This window comes from Pan paniscus, chromosome 1, assembly GCF_029289425.2.
Source record: "Pan paniscus chromosome 1, NHGRI_mPanPan1-v2.0_pri, whole genome shotgun sequence".
Classification (NCBI taxonomy): domain Eukaryota; kingdom Metazoa; phylum Chordata; class Mammalia; order Primates; family Hominidae; genus Pan; species Pan paniscus.
Genome location: NC_073249.2, coordinates 112,299,584 through 112,313,022, shown reverse-complemented (window position 1 = coordinate 112,313,022; position 13,439 = coordinate 112,299,584).

The window sequence follows — 13,439 nt, the reverse complement described above, 5'->3', positions numbered from 1 at the left end:
ATCAAGAGCAGGGCCATTTCATCCATTAAGGATTACAGGTCCAAGAGCCCAAGATCTGTGATGGTCTTAAAACACTACTCATTGATAATTCAAGCTGAGTCTGGCATTAGAAGATTTAAATAAAAACACAACACCTATTCTTTCATTTGACAAACATTTATTGCCATGGACTGTAAAGAATGCTGATAATGTAAAAACTGGAACAAGACACAGTGTTACTATGATCAGTATTATCAAGCATCAACAAAGTGGAACGGGCCACATGCAGCTGGTTAGCTCAGAGGAGGGCTAGATCACTGGGGGCTAGCATTCCTGGAAGGCTTTATGAGCTGAGCCTTAAGAAGGATAGACTAGAACAGGCAGTGGAGCAGGATGAACTGGTCCAGGGGGTTCTGAGCACAAGTGTGGAAGCAGCAATGTGCATAGGAGGTTGGTGGAAGTGAAGAGAAGGACCCTAGACTGCCTGTTGAAAAAAGGAAAGAAATGAGATTAGGTTCAAAGAGTAGGCTATGGAGAAGCTTTTAATTTAGAGATTGACAGGGGGCTCAAGCTATTAATAGGGGAAGAAAAGACAAGCTAACAGGTAAATTCTAGAATCAAATCCAAGATTACATATTCATTAGTAACTTGCTTCAACTAACTATAACCAGTTATTAGACAATGTATAATTTATACAGCAAGCAGTATGTTTTTTATTCTGCAGGGACAAACAGGGACTCTAAGGAAATTAGATTGGCAGATAAAGTATAAATTGGCAATCTAGTAAGCAGAAATCATCCCAACGACTCGACTCCATGCTGACTTAACAGACTGAGATGTTATCCATTCAGTTAGGCCACAGTGGCTATATGATCTTTGATCAATTACTTCTCCTCTATGTGTCTCAATGTCTTCATCTGAAAAACAGAGTTGTTGTAAACATGTCCTGAAAAAAAAATGGATGTGAAAATGCTTTGAAAACATACTTCCTAAACAACTGTTATTTGTTATTATTATAGAGTAATAAGGACTAAGAGACATAATTCCACACCCATTCATCATTTATTATTCTGAATAAGTTTGAGAAGTATATGCTTGATATAAAGAGGGCAAACATACTCAAAGATGACCATTTTTTTTCTGTTATTTTATACCATTGTCATTGAACCTGTTTTTCTTGCAGTCATTTTATTTATTGATCTTTCCTTTGCTACAGTGTCTCTTCTTGCTTCGTCCATGTATACAAGATTATAAAATGTACCTCGAATTCAAGTCAAAGAAATGAAAGAGTTGAGGTGTGTGGTATGAACATTTATCTAACTATTTATTTATTGACACTAATTGTTCAATTAAAATATTCCAGAAATTATGCAAATAAGAAAAAATCTACATCCTTAAGGAGCTCACAGTAGGAGGGCCACATAGTCACGTAAATAAATAACACTATCACAAAAGAATGTCAAAAGGGCTTTGGAGGAGGGTGCTCCTAGATGCTCTAACAGAAATCAGATTGGCTAGCTGGGAGGCAGGGCTGTGGAAGCTTCCAATGCCAGGGACCACTGGAGCAATCTAGTAAGTAAATCATGCTTTGTGCAGAGGGAATGGGATGCCTAAAAGGATCGATACATGACAAGCCATAACATATCCAGGAAACTGCAATAAGATTAGCAATTTCAGAGTATAGGTTCTAAGGGAGTAGTGATGAGTAATAATACAGGATAATGGACATCAGCCAGGTCAGGAGGAGCTGTGCAGAGGAGTATGCAGAATCAGGGGGAAAAAAGTACAGTAATGAAGGAATAGATTGCACAATAAGATGGTGAGATTTTATCTATGATATGTAAGAGAGATTCCAGGTGTGGATGTGTTTACAGCCATTCGATTATTACATATTGAGGAGCCTTTTATCCTATTTGTATTGTGTGGTCCTTCTACTTCTCTTACTGGCCATCCCTACTGAACGTCTTTTGACCATTTCAATGTCAATTACCTTTGTAACAAGAGTAGGATGGGGAAAAAGATCAATTAACTTTGAACATATTACTCTAATAAGCATGTGAACAAGTGAAAGAGCTCTACCACTGGTCATTCAAATGAATCATGTGAGGGGGTAGACCAAATAGACGTGAAGGCAATTTGTGTGCAACAGTGCCCAACAAGGGCTAGCTGTTATTATGCATGTTTTGTGTCTAGCTGCTTTCAACAGAGAAATGATAACATAGGCAGCATTTTCAATCCACTTAATACTCAAAGAACTATTACCAATAAATCTGGCAGCACCATGTAGGGAAGCAGGAAATTCACTAAAAAATCAGAAACATTGGTTTGTGAACAGCTCTAGAATGGAATGCTGTAAATAGTCATGAGTTTGGTGTAGAAGCAGAGCAGAGACAAAGAGAGAGCTTGCCAGTTAGCATCTTACCCAAACCCATAAATAATTACCCAGAGAGTGGAAAAACTGGTTTGTTGAAGTTTGGAGGACATTAATAATGCTCTGTTTCTCCAGTGATCTCTTCCCGCAGGGGAACTGGCAGTGCTTGGCAAGCAGCCTCATTACTCACAACCCTGCTTCTGCTGGGCTGGCAAAATCCGAAGGTATCATTAAACACATATAGTGGGTAGTCTTCCCCAGGCCACTCCAAGAAATCTGGTCCATTCAACAGTCAGTAAACATTTATAGAGTCTATATATGCTTGACACATAGTAAGTGCTCAATAAATGCTAGCCTCAGTTATTATAGCTCAATGTCTAGCATATGATAGGTACAGCACGATTGTTTATCATGGAAGGGATCTAGCAATAGTTACCATGTCCCTGGGCCAAAACTTCTGCCACTCCATGTTCCTTCTAGGCCCTTCTAGGCCCTGCTAGGTTCCTTTTAGCAGATAGTGCTGGCTGATCACTAACCCTGTTCTTCTCCAGGGCACACTACCCTGTGGGCACAGATAGATCACACTTTCTACCCTTCCTTGGAGTTAGGTATTGTCACATGACTAGATTCTAGCCAATAGGGTGTAAGCTGAACTGATGAGGGCCAGTTCTAGTCCTGGTTCTTAAAACCTCTGTTGTAGTTTACATTTCTGTAATGATACAGTAAGATTCTGCAAGACCAACTCCTTCATACAAAACACCTATCAAATCTGGACATAAGGCAAAAAGCAATAATTAATGTACTGGAAAGTACTAGATAGAGACGAGTATACTCTTTGCTCATATCCAGAATATTTAAAGAACTCTTACAACTCAATAATAAGACGAACAACCCTATTTTTGAAATGGGCAAAATATTTGAACAGGCATGTCATAGAGGAAAATATACAAATAGCCAATAAACATGTGAAAAGATGCTCACCTCACTAGTTAGGATCATGCAAATGAGAAATAAGATTCTACTACACATCCATTGATATGGCTAAAACTAACAACACTGACAATTCCAAGCATTGACAAAATTTGGAACAACTAGAAGTCCCAGACATTGCTGGTGACAGTGCAAGATGGTCAGCAATTTTGGTAAATAGTAGGGCAGTATCTTACGAAGTTAAACATCCACTTGTCATGTGGCCCAGTAATTCCACTTCTAGATATTTACACAAGAGAAGTTAAAGTATATGCACACAAAAGGGCATATATGCAAATCATAGCACCATTATTCATAATAGCTAATACCTGGGGCTTATCCAAACGTCAAAAAACAGTGAATGCATAAACAAATCATTGTGTATCCATACGATGAAATACTACACAGCAATAAAAATCAATGAAGAACTAATATAATGATCAACATGGATTATGCTGAACAAAGGAAGCATAACACAAAATAATACATCTTGTGTTCCATTTGTACGAGATTAGAGAACAGGCAAAGTTTATCTGTATTGACAGAAAGTTGCCTGGGGCTAGGGGTTTGTAAGAGGGGATCAGATGTAAAAAGGCAACAGGAAATTTTTAGGATGTTATAAAGCCTATATTTTTATTTTCATGGCGGTTATACAACTATACACAATTAGCAAAAGTTAATCAAACTGTACCATTAAAATGGGTGAATTTAATTTAAAAAAACTCTCACACAAACCTGTCTCTCCTACTCATCTGCTGGCTGATTATGGTGACCAGAGAGACCTTGAAAACCATGTGCTGATGATGGTGGTGCCCCCATCCCCTGGGTCTCTTAATGAATGTGTGGGGCAGAGCTCTCCCCAACATTGCTGATAAAAAAACCCATACTGGACTGGTATATGGCTGAGAAATAAATGGTTAGAGTTTTGTGTTCTTGAAATTTGGGGGCTTACAGAAGCAAAAATTCCCTTAACAAATATATATGTCTCCAAAATAAAACACACAATCAAGACCACTAATTTGTCCTTGCTCAACTCACATTATTTAACTAGAAACAAATCAGTGATAACAGAAATGTCCAAATTAAGAGAAAAATTAGGTAAATTATGGCATGTCCTTCCTATATAATATTATATAGTCACTTAATAATTATGAGAACTCTCTAGTAACCTGCAAACACACTCACAATGTGAAATGAACAAAGCAAAACCCATAATTCTATCTATACTATTGTATTAGGATGGCCAGACACCTCAAACTGCGTTCATGCAAGACTTTGAACATATTTAGGCCTGTCTGAAGAGACCTACCTGGCGTATGTTTGCATGAGGTACTGAGGAACCTATTGAGTAAAAATTCATTACAAGGAAAAGAGAATCAAGTATCATAAGCTCAGCTTAGGAACAGAATCAGCAAAAAAAGAAATAGGTCATCCTAAAAAGACTGTCAGCAATTTAATTTGCTCTCTCTCAAACTGTGGACTCACAGATGCTCAAAGGAGTATGGACTGCAATAAAAAGCCTGTAAAAACCACAAGGGCAGTTCCATCAAAATCTCCACGTTTGCACTACTTGATAGACCAGGTCCCTGATTCTAACACGGTGGACTTGCTGATCACAAGCAAGCTGATTGAGGAGTCAAATCAGCCTTTGCTTGCTGCTGGAAGAAGAATGGAAGAGGGCATCACACTGGGGCAGAGGAACCGGGCAGCTTTTGAAGTTTCTGCAGCAGCACCAGCAACGGGAGACATGCTGAAAGGGAGATGCTAAAAAGAAGAGGAAAATTGGAGATGACACATGATAGCTGGGAGGATTCGTTCCTTAGAATTCAAGAACTAGTTAGGAAAGATGTGAGGAGGACTGGAATTTCTGCAGAATGAGTAGGGCTAGAATCAGAGAAATATTGTCTGATTACTGCTAGTGTGACCTGATATCTACCCTCAGGCTGGCCTGGCCTGTATACACATAAAATCTGTCTCTGCATGTTTTGTGTGCATGAGTTCTTTTCATTATGTGTTTGAAAAATATAGACAAACATATAAAGTGTAAAACAGAACATACAAAAATTAAAACAGGCCAGGTGCAGTAGCTCATGCCTATAATCCCAACATTTTGGGAGGACAAGACTGGAGGATTGCTTGAGGCCAGGATCTCAAGACCAGCCTGCACAACATAGTGAGACCTCATCTCTGCAAAAAATAAAAAAATTTGCTGGTATAGGGGCACGAGCCTGTCGTCCCAGCTACTCGGGAAGCTGAGGCAGGAGGATCATTTGAACCCAGGAGGTTGAGGCTGCAGAGAGCTGTGATTGCACCACTGCACTCCAGCTTGGGCCATAGAGCGAAACACTGTCTTGAAAAAAAAAATTTAAAACATTGTAAGATGGTAGGATTATAGATAATTTTTTCTTTTGTTTTGATTTCTGTACATGTTATCATTGTTTTTTTGCAGCTCACTGCAGCCTCGACCTCCAGGGCTCAAGCAATTCTCCCGAGTAGCTGGGACCACAGAGGTGCACCACCATGCCTAGCTAATTTTTTAAGGCTTTTTTTGTTGTTGTTGTTGTTTGTTTTTTTTTTTTTTTTTTGTAGAGACAGGGTCTCACCATGTTGCCCAGACTGGTCTTGAACTTCTGTGCTCCAGGGATCTTCCTGCCTCTGCCTCCCAGGATTATAGATGTGAGCCACCATGCCCAGCCTCATTGTTTTAATAGAATCAAATGTGATACAGAATTCAATCCTCCAGTTATTTGTTCTAAATTACTGAATAATTGATTCCTTCTGTTCTCATAGCATAGGCATTACAAGAACAGGAAGAATAAGACATTGGATTCTCTTACATTCTACAATAAACATAGATCTACTACAAAGAATATTTTGGAATTCAACGAAGGTTTATTTTTATTTATTTTTTCTTTTGTATCCCATATATCATCTCAATAGCAATTTACCATTCTCCTGGAGTTTGATTATGGCCCTTTTTATAGAAATAAATCTGAGGCAGCAAATAAAGGAAATTTTCCTTGGCCAGCAGGGACATTGTGAGTAAGCAAAGCTTAGAATTTATTACATATCATTTCCAGTCTTGAAGCCCTGGCTAACCAGTGACTTACCTTTATGAACAACTAACATGAATCTCTTCACTCAGAGGGAAAGAAAGGCTCTCACAACCTTTAGAGATGCTATGTGTTTATAGCTAATCCTATTTAGATGAAGTCTCAGAAAATAATTCCCTGACCATTCATTCACTCATTGGGCATATATTCACTCATTCATCCAACTCATGTTTCTGGGCCTGACATTCTGTTAGATGCTGGGGATAAACGGCTCCATAAAGTAAATGTTCTGAGGAAACATACAGAAATAACTAGGTATCCAAAGTATTTCATGTGTGTTGTGGAACATAGTTGAGAGAGACATTAACTTTCCCTAGGGGAAAAGAAAGGACAGTGGTCTGTCTTCCACAAGGCTCACCAGTTTTCTGGGCCACAATATCTGTTCTTATTGCCCATCCCTCACTGCTAGGATGATGCTATGTATTTAAGGTCATTTTATGGCAGCATCCATTTCCAGGTATCAGTGGTTTACATTATTTACTAACAAAATATAGTACTTAAAAAATTGAAGATTTTTTCTTACACACATAATGATCTCGCCATGAGCAGTCTTAAGTTGGTAGGCAGCCCTACTCCATGAGGTCATACAGGACTCATGTCTTTCCACCCTACTGTTGCACCATCTCCTTTAGTACCACCCTTATTTTTATAATTAAAATTGCTTTTGTCGTAAGAATTTATTGTTCTTTCCCAAACAATGCCCATTTTTTTTCCAATACAAGTACACTAAAAGTATGTGCTAGAAAAGAACAGTGAAGGCAGGTGCAGTGGTGTGCACTTGTAACCCCAGCTACTTGAGAGGCTAAGGCAGGAGGATCACTTGAGCCCAGGTGTTTGAGGCTGCAGTGAGCTTTGATCATGCCATGGTACTCTAGCCTGGACAACAGAGTGAGACCCCTATCTCTTAAAAAAATAGAAAAGAACAGTGGAAAGATATTAAATGTCTTCATTTTCCTTCAGAATAAGGGTATAAGAACAACAGATTATTTTTGGTCTTAAAGGGGGCTTACAGTCTGTGATGGTTCATTTTTTGTGTTAACTTGGAAGATGTTATTGGATGAGATTAACATTTAAAACCTGGCGTGTGTTTATGGATGAGATTAACATTTAAATCCGTGAATTTTTGAGTAAGCACATTGCTCTCCATAATGTGGGTGAGCCTCATCCAATCAGTTGAAGCCAAATAGAACACAAAGGCTGGCCTCCCTGAGCAAGCAAGAATTCCCCAGCACACTGCCTTCCAGCTTTATCTGCTCCACTGGCTCTCCTGGGTCTCTACCTTGTCAGCCACTCTGCAGATTTTGGACTTGCCAATCTCTATAATCACATGAATAATTCCTTATAATAATCTCTTTCTATTTGTATATATTCACATCTTATTTGTTTTGCTTCTCTGGAGAACCTTGACTAGTAACAAACCCAATGCTACTCTGTTTAACAACATGCTATTTAACACAGAATCATTGTATCAAAATCCTTTTCTTATTGACAGGGAATACAAACAGGAACTGAACACTGTTCTAGACCTGGAGAAACTGAGATCAACTGGGATTAAATGGTATTTGGATAAATCCGGTGTTTCTTTTTTACCTCCTTAAAATTTGGCAGGTCCAAGTGGATTGTATTGCGTGAGACAAATAGCCTTAATTCCATTACCTTATGCATTTTCCTAGACAGTTGATTCTACCCATTGATGTATTGACTGTAATTCTTCACTCTTGGGCATACATTTGGAATTCCAGAAAAGCAAGACCCAATTATATTAGGGCCAAGTCTCAACAGGAGCCTGAGTCTTATGGTTGTCACCTCTTGCCACTCTAGCACTATTCCATTCTGGACAATTTCCTCACTATCTCCTTGTCCACAGAGATTTCACTTGAGACTCAGGATTCATATTGAGGTGGCCTGAGTCATACAATGTTTTCAACCACTATTTATATTTCAACACGTATAGTGTTTATTGTATGCCAGGCATTGTCATAAGCACTTTTATAGAATGTATTCGTTACTCATAAGAACCCCAGGAGGTGTGTTCTATTATTAGCATCTATAACATAATAGAAATTATATTTAATCTCTAAATGAGTAATATAGAGATTTAAAAACAATTTAAAGAAATTTAAAAAGCCAATTTTAGGCAGCTGACCTCATAGCAGCGTTGAGATTTGAATCCAGGCAGTCTGGCTCCAAATTCAGCTGTAACCACAATACTCTGTTGTCTTTCTACTTGCTTTAAGGAAAACAAGAAAATATCCCTGGATTATCTGCCTCTGGCCCAGGAAATGTTCAGCACTGACGTCTCATATTTATTATATTCTCATATATATCTTCTCATATTGTTATTTAAAATATTACCAAAGATGAGGATGTTGGTGGCATCCCTCTCGTTTCTACCTGGCTCTCTACCCTCTGAAGGCCTCTAAAACCCGCTACTAGATCCATTTGGTCCCCACTTGCAGGTTCAGCTCATCTTGATTCAGAGATGAACTGATCCCCAAGAAGCGTGTTAAGAACTATAGGGTCAAAGCTCATTGACTTGGAATCAAGCCAACTTACTGCTAGTTCTGCTTAGATGTACTTTGTTTACGGATTATTTCCTTAGGTTATTTTAAATTTTACTTATGTATTTATTCATTTATCAAGATGGGTTTGCGCTGTGTTGCATAGGATGATTTTGAACTCCTGGGCTGAAGCAATCTTCCTACCTCAGCCTCCCATGTAGCTAAGGTTACAGGCATTTGCCACTGTGCCCATCTTCCTTATTTTAAATTCAATGCCTGTACCACAACATTGGTAACTGGGTGCCTGCTTTTCCCTCGTGTCACTTTCCTACCTTGACTCCCGGCTTCAAACTCTACTTCCTGTCTTGCTCTTCTCAATTCCAGAGATTAAAATCCTGGCCCTGAACTGCAGTCCTCTGGTTAGATTCCTGCTTCCAGCCATCTCTAATGCCACCTGCTATCCTGCTTGGCTCTTTTGGGGGCTCTGCACTGCCCACATGCCTGGTTATTTACCTCCTGCATCTCCCTGGACATCGTTTTGTTACCTACTACTGGAGCCAGTCCCAACCTGATAGAATGATCAGGTTTGGAGGTTTTAACCTTCTCTTGGTTGATCCATCACCAATGCCAAAAGAACCCTGGTTCTGACCCTAAGCCCACTCCTAATCCAGTTGGAGACAGAGAGATAAAGATGAATGGAGGAGATGGCAATCAAGCAAAAAGCTAGAGGTGGGAACACTGAGTGATCAGTTATGATCTTAATAAGCCTGGATGGCACAGAGAAGCTGTGATAGTATTTTTAAAAATGTATTTGGTCTTCATCCTGGGTTCCTGGCACAGAACTCCTAAAACCCTTTGAATTTCCTGAGTGATAGGATTATCTTTTGTTATTCATAATGAGCCCTGTTAGATCACACTGAAACTTATGTTAACAAGGTAACTTGAGATGGGGTCCCTAGATAGCTTCAGAATAGGATGGTCACTAAAAAGACCAAGTGATTGGAGGGTTGGAACTTTCAGCCCCACCCTCTGACCTGTTGAGCTCTATAAACTCTTGAACAATAGATTCAGAGAGCTACTGGGTGCTGGGAGGTGACACACCCAGAGAGGCCATTGAAGTTCTGTGCCACCCTCACCCTACCCCCCCATACCTTGCCCTCTGCGTCTCTTCCATTTGGCTGTTCCTGAATTATATCCTTTATAATAAGTCAGTAAATGTAAGTAAACTGTTTTTCTGAGTTCTGTGAGCTCTTACATCAAATTATTGAACTTGAGGAGGGGATCTTGGGAATCCTTGATTTATAGCTGGTAGGTCAGAAGCATGGGAGGCCTGGCCCAGATGAGACTGACATTTGAAGTCAGTGCAGTCTTATAGGACTGAGCCCTTAATCTGTGTCTGCACTAACTCCAGATAGTGTCATAATTGAATTTTTGATACCTGTTACAGGTAGTTAGGCGTGAGTGGGGCAGGAGAGGGCTCTCCCCCACCCACCAGGAATGTCAGGTGACGGTTCGATGATTATCACGTTGCCTCTCTAAAAGCGATAAATTGGCAGCCAGCCTCCAGAGAGAGGCCATTTCTTGATGGTCCATACCCATTGCACTGAAGTGTTGATTGACAGCAGACACCAGAGAGGCAATTTCCCAGGCCTGCGCATTAAGAGACAAAATGGTGGAGTATGACCTTCTGGTGGCACTCCACCAGAAAAGGGAAGAAAGTCTCAGATGGGCATGCATACAACTTCCTAAACACACTGCATGTGCTCAATTCCCAAGGGTAAGGAGGGCACTGTGCATGCAGGCAACACACCCTAAGGGAAGAATCATGGAAAGGGGGCGCAAGACGCCAGAGTTTGCCAGCCTATAAAGTCCTAGGATGATGGTTAAACCGGGCACTTGACCTTCTCAGTGCCCACTTGCGTCCCTTCCAAAAGCACTTTCCTTTCCTGCTCTAAAGCTTTTTAATAAACTTCCACTCCTACAATGAAACTTGCCTCAGTCTTTTTTCTGCCTTATGCCCCTCAGTTGAATTCTTTCTTCTGAGGAGGCAAGAATTGAGGTTGCTGCAGACACATATGAATTTGCCACCGATAACCAGGATATCTTCCACTGGTAACATACCCAGTTGATGTCAGAGAATTGATGAGCATCAGAAACCACCCCAGAGAAGCTATACATGGTAAGGGCCCTAAATTCCCAAGGGAGCATAAACAGGGTGTCTTAGAGTTTTGGTTCAGTTCTACTGGAAGGTGTGATGTACTGAGAAAGAGCTTAGGGTCAACCAGCCACCTTCAAATTAAATGAGACCTACAGGCTCTGAGCAGTTGCCTTGCCCCTCACTGATACAGCAGGAGTTCTTACCTGGGGTCCAGGTATGCCTAAGGGTCTATGCACAGACTTTGGGAAATTGTTTGCTTATGAGTGCTTTTTTCTTGAGGGAAGGCTGAGTTGCTTAGATCAGATTCTCACAAGACCTTGTGACTGACAACTCTAGAAACTTTCCCACAACTGTCAGCAAGGCGAAGTTAATGGGCTAAACATTTTACATATATATAAGTATGTGTACATCGGGGTTGAATGTAGACCCCAATGTATTAAATCCCTCATAATTATAGCTTCAACACAATCCATATTCACAATATAGTATATAATACATTAGGATGTACATTCAAACCTGTTCTTTTTAAAGCCCAACTGGCAATGTGATTCACTAGCTTCAGCATGTGGTGCTTGGTTGGAATGAGCTTAATCAGTCTGATAGCATCATAGACTTTTTAAGTTAATGAAAACAGAAAGTTTGGAAAAAGACAACACCGTGGGGGAATGATCAGAATGCAGAGGTCGATCTAGTTTTGATGCATAAAACAAAACATGCTGCAGACATTTGTAGCAGAAAGAGGCACAGGAAATAGCTGTATTCAGGTGACTTTCAGGTGGGAGTGGGGGCTGCTCTGGTAGATACCTTACCTAAAGAGAAGTCTTGTTCTTTTTCCAAAACAGAAACTGATTAACCTGAAACTTCGAAGAAAGAACACTCCTGACCTTGTGGTTCTTGCTGACCTAGGATCAGCAGTTGACCTTATTTAAAAATTAGCCATGTAGAAATGTGGGCAGAGGTTAGAGTCACAGTGTGTCAGAAACGTTGGGAAGAAGCTTAGAAATCTTTTTTTAATTTAATTTTTTAATTTAATTTTTAATTTAATTTTTTAATTTAATTTTTAATTTTTAATTTATAATTAAATTAATAATTAAATTAATTAAATTAAATTAATTAATAATTAAATTAATTAAATTTCATTAAATTAATTTAATTAATAATTTAATTAAATTAATAATTAATATTAATAATTAATTAATTATTAATTGATTAATCAATAATTTAATTAAAATTAATAATTTAATTTTTAATTTTTTTATTCTTGAGACAGAGTCTCATTCTATCACTTACACTGGAGTGCAGTGCCAAGAATATGGCTCATTGAAGCCCCAACCTTCTGGGTTAAGCAATCCTCTCACTTCAAGTGAGAGGTCCCAAGTAGCTGGGACCGCAGACCCATGCCACTACACTCAGCTAATTTTTTAAATTTTGTAGAGACAGGGTCTGGCTATGTTGCTCAGGCTGGTCTCCAAGTCCTGGGCTCAAGTGATCCTCCTACTTTGGCCTCCCAAGGTGCTGGGATTACAGGCATTAGCCACTACACTCAGTCCAGAGAGCCTCTTTGATGGGTTACTAATTGTTGGCCATAAACACAAGTGCTTTTTGGCCCATGGAGTGTTTCAAAAGTAATTGGAGCCAATATTGGCTCCAAACTAAGGGATTTCACAAGATAATAAAGATTTCTATTTCTTTTGAAAAGACTGAAAACATTTCAACACTGGCCTCTAGTGCCCACTTGGGACCACTCAGTGACAGCAGTCCCCCTTAGAAGGTGATGAGTTTGCAGACTGTCCTGGGGCCCACTCTTAGGAGACTAGGGATTGTGTTATTGGGGAATTGCGAGGAGCAGAGCTGAAAGACAGGAAAGAGGCCGGGCGCGGTGGCTCACGCCTGTAATCCCAGCACTCTGGGAGGCCGAGGCGGGCGGATCACAAGGTCAGGAGATCAAGACCATCCTAGCTAACACAGTGAAACCCCGTCTCTACTAAAAATATAAAAAATTAGCCGGGCGTGGTGGCGGGCGCCTGTAGTCCCAGCTACTCGGGAGGCTGAGGCAGGAGAATGGTGTGAACTCGGGAGGCGGAGCTTGCAGTGAGCCGAGATCGCGCCACTGCACTCCAGCCTGAGTGACAGAGCGAGACCCCGTCTCAAAAAAAAAAAAAAAAAAAAAGGCAGGAAAGAATCGCTGAGATTTTTTAAAGCAGAAAAAAGGGGTAAAGAGGAAGTACGTAAGTTTACTTTGGGGTCTGGCCAGTGTACTTTCTGTTTTACCCAGGGAAGTGTCAAATTACATATTAGAGCCTCTGTGTACCTCATGGCACCTCATTCGGGCAGAGGGCCGAGTCCAC